This window comes from Agrilus planipennis, unplaced genomic scaffold (assembly GCF_000699045.2).
Source record: "Agrilus planipennis isolate EAB-ADULT unplaced genomic scaffold, Apla_2.0 scaffold248, whole genome shotgun sequence".
NCBI classification, from domain to species: Eukaryota; Metazoa; Arthropoda; class Insecta; order Coleoptera; family Buprestidae; genus Agrilus; species Agrilus planipennis.
This window is the reverse complement of record NW_020438972.1, coordinates 810-4,884: the sequence shown is the minus strand read 5'-3', so window position 1 is coordinate 4,884 and position 4,075 is coordinate 810. Positions and strand designations below refer to the sequence as shown.

General features: G+C 32.2%; 1 long non-coding RNA gene across 2 annotated transcripts; it reads left to right on the top strand.

Moving 5' to 3' along the window:
- The first annotated feature begins 1,007 nt into the window (after nucleotides 1–1,007).
- On the top strand, nucleotides 1,008–3,315 carry LOC112904694. 2 transcript variants are annotated; one of them, XR_003231278.1, is made up of 6 exons: nucleotides 1,008–1,248; nucleotides 1,689–1,827; nucleotides 1,899–2,006; nucleotides 2,208–2,485; nucleotides 2,841–3,100; nucleotides 3,169–3,315. It is a non-coding gene; the product is annotated as an uncharacterized LOC112904694 (long non-coding RNA). The 2 variants fall into 2 exon arrangements; XR_003231277.1 differs by having other exon boundaries at nucleotides 1,012–1,827.
- The last annotated feature ends 760 nt before the right edge of the window (nucleotides 3,316–4,075 follow it).

Below are 4,075 nucleotides of genomic sequence, written 5' to 3'. Positions count from 1 at the left end.
AGGTTGTGGGATGAAAAATTATAAGGTCCAGTGGAGTATTAACAATAGCGTACATCGTATAACCAAATATACTCCGTTTGAGTTAGTTTTCAGAAGCAAACAGGCGGGTTTTCACGAAAAACCGTTAACAACCGAAAATAGTTTAACTAAACGAACAATTGAATGGCGAAAGAACTGATTTAACCGAGGTCTCAAAATTATTAGACGAAAATCGAAGCAATCAACTTCTATCTTATAAACAAAAATACAAAGTAAAATCATTCATGTGTGTTAAGAAGTTAATATCGTCTGTTTTTGTAAAGAAAGAAAACGAAGTTAATTTCGCCAATTACAGACAATCATTCATGTTCTAGTAAAAAAGTTCCTGAGGAAAGTTAACGTTTTTTTTTATTCGCAGCTATTTTGTTTATAACAATTAAATGGCGAAATCAGCGTCATTTTAAAGATAAAATCATATAAAAAATATATTGATATAAATTGCCCTTCATCAGCATGATATGATGCTTTAAAGTTATATATATTATTAACAAGTACATTCTGGCATACCGAGTCGATCTTTGACGTACTTGGCATTCCTTCATAATGTAATGTTTTCAATAGAAAATAATAAAAAGGATTGAAGTAGATTAAATTCAAGTTAATTATCATTAACAATAAAATAATAACAAATCAGGTGAATAAAATTAAAATGCAGAGCCCCACTCGCTTCGTTCTCTTGGGCGTGGAAAGAAACCATTTGTGGAAATGGTAAGATATCATTAATTATTTGATCAAATTATATTTGCAAATTGATTTGTGATTTTCATAATATTTTATTGCGTTTGTTTTTTTTTTGATAATAGTTACTGTTTTAAAACTTTCTAATTTTTCACATTTCTGAATTGTAGTAATTATCTATTGAGTTTGATAGTCAGTTATTTGTTTGGTAGATGTTTTAATATAGTAAAACATAATATAAAGCTAACGTTAAATTATTTCANAAAATATAAAGCTAACGTTAAATTATTTCAACAGGATGTCATTTAGGTGGATCAGTTTCTAATTTACTAATTGAACTGCAGTAGTATAACTGAAGGCACCTATAAAATGTATTATGTATCTATGATAGGTATAGAAAGAACTTTCATCTATAGGTCTTCCGACTCGTCTGTCGTCTCATCACTCATCTTGTCATTCAATTGTGTTCGGTCCTTGCGAAGACGATGAACCACCATTTTTGCTATGCATAAATGGAAACGACGCTTGAAAGTATTTAGCCCTAATCTTTATTCAATTTTCATTTGATTTATTGTGTGGAATGCGTTTCAGTTTAGTAATTAATTGGTTTCAATTACCCGCTCCGTCGATACATTTTGTCATGAAAAACTTCGGTGGCGTGTTGGTTTCGTGCTCCAACATCGAGTCTGCCGTGGCATTTTGCCTGTACTCATCTAATGTGAATTTTATAAATTATAGTTTAATGGAATTTGAATAGTTAGGGTTTTGTTAGAATTTTTAAATTTTTAGTACACGTTTAGGCGATGAATTTGGATTTTTCATATTGATGTGACCACGCCGCGAAGATTGCATTCGTTTCATAGCCAAAATATGTAAAACATTTCTTAATGCTATTGTTCTGCTTTTAAAATTCCAAATTTCCTTTAAGAAATTAGATTAGGTTTTAACGACTTTTTTTTTCTGTACTATAGACTTGCTTTGAGATGACATCCTTGGATACGATGGACAAACACTACTTACATATTTGTGGCAATCAGACGTATTTTTATTTCCATGAATGCCTCTAATGAGCTGGTCAAAAAATTCATAGGATACAGGGTGCTAACAGTGGTAATTATCATTAATAATATAAAAATAAAAAATCTAGTGGATATGTAACTAATATTAAATTGTTTCAACAGGTTTCCATTAAATCATAATAAATGTACAGGGAGAAGATAAATCAAATGGCCACGAAACGTGAGGAAGCAGAACCCCAATCACGCTTGTTTTTCTTGAGCTTGGAAAGGGTAAGAAATCTTTAAATATTTTATGAAGTTGTATTTATGAAATGGATGCGATTTTCCAAATCTATTACTGCATTTGTTTGACAATAATTACCACTATTAGCTTTTACACTTGTGAATTGTAATAGCTGGTGGAAGTTATGGTTCTTAAATATTGTAAAACATGATATTTAAAATGAAACTAACATAATATTGTTTCATCAGGATGCATTTAAACGTATTAAATGAACAAGGAGACAGAAAATAAGAAGAACTCAAAGCCTAGAGAAGTGGAGCCCTTTAATTTTCCCTCCCCTTGGGCGTGAAAGTGCAATTTCCAGAAAATATATGCAATCCGAATTACACTGATGCATAAAAGGAAGGTTGCGGTGCGATATGTGGCTTATTTCACTTATTTCCGTTCATCAGCATCTACTACTAAGAGGCATTTCTCTTTTGTGAGCACATGGAATAAAACTCGAGCACGTATAGTGATCGTCTAGGTGAGCTAATTGTTTTGAAGTTGCTCAGTTTTCATAGTAATTTGCCACCTGTAACATCAATGGTTTTACTTCTAACAGTTATCTATTGTTCACAGCATAAATCGATGTTATCGTGTATCTATGGGGTTCTCTTTTAACTATCTATTGTCCAGTGTATAAATTGACATCATGCATCTGCGGTTATTTCTATTGCCTTTAACGTTTATCTATGACATGAACAATGAATAAAGTTGACATCTCGTCACCATTTTATAATTTAGGTGTTTTACTTGCGTCTTTGTGCATGTTTTACTTAATTTAAATCCATTTTTTAATTAATTGTGTAACTAATACCATTTTTTGTCCATCTCTCCAGATCGTCTGACAAATGGGAGAGAATTAAAGTTCAGGTTGATGACTACAATGTTTGGTGGACTACATTCTTGATTTGCTGTTTTCGTCTTCACCTTGCAACATTATACAGTCAATTTTCAAGTGATGAGTGAGAGCAACTGAAGATTTATGTGAATTCCACTGAAATAAGAAATTTTCTGCATTGGAATTCCTCTTGGATTTGATTTGCTTTGCTTTTCACACCTGCAAACTTTGGAACATTATGGTCTACAGTTAATTAAGGTGAGAATACTTGATATAATTAATTTTAATTGCTCCTTATTAATCTGTTACCACCGTATCTGTTTCAGATCGACGTTGGAGAAGACAAAGATGACCCCTTGGTTAAAACAGTTCTCTATCTTGCATGCTATATGTAATAGAATTCAAGTTCATTTTATTCAAATTAGTTTTTTTATTATGCATGTTTTTTTGTAGTTTATTTAAATTAGTTTTTATTTTGCATGCTCATTTTTGTTCATTTAATTTGAAGTAATTGTTGATTGTAGATGTTTTTATTTTTTTTTGTATGTGGTAGTAGAAATAACACGTTTAATAGTTGTAGTACAGTCTAACCTTGCTTACCTCTTCGCTTAGCTTACTGCATATTCTTCCTAATTTGCTTTGCATTTACCCTACGAGTTCTACATGATTCAACGTTTCGTTATCGTGTGTGTTTCTTCTCACCCTTGTGGAATTAGGGAGGGCCTCCCCGAACGACTTCCCTTGGGCTTAGCTATTTAGTTGATCTTAAAAGTGTCTTATACACTTTTCGCGAGTCTACTCTAGCGTTACTTCCTTTCAGACAGGGTACAGTGGGTTATCTGGAATAGGAGCAATAGGCGACTGCCCAGCTTGCCTTGGCGAAATCTGTCCGATCTTCTCTACCAAAGCTATTAGTATTTGTCGTTAGTCCTTGTAATTGCACTATTCGCTTTCAGGTAACCGAAGAAGACTGAAGACATCGTATTGTTTGCTTTTTATTGTATTTTCTTTGAAATTTCATGTGTTTTCTTGTCTTTCTCTTACAGGTATTTTGTTTTTTACTGCATAAACTGTTATATCTTTATAATCATAACTTAGGTTGATATTTAAAATGTTTCTAAATTGATTTTTTGGCATAATTGTTAATTAAATTAATTATTTGTTTACGCTTTCAAAATTAATGTTCGTTTGGGTGGATAGGGTGGCTATAAGGGGAGATGCGGAGGCCACAGA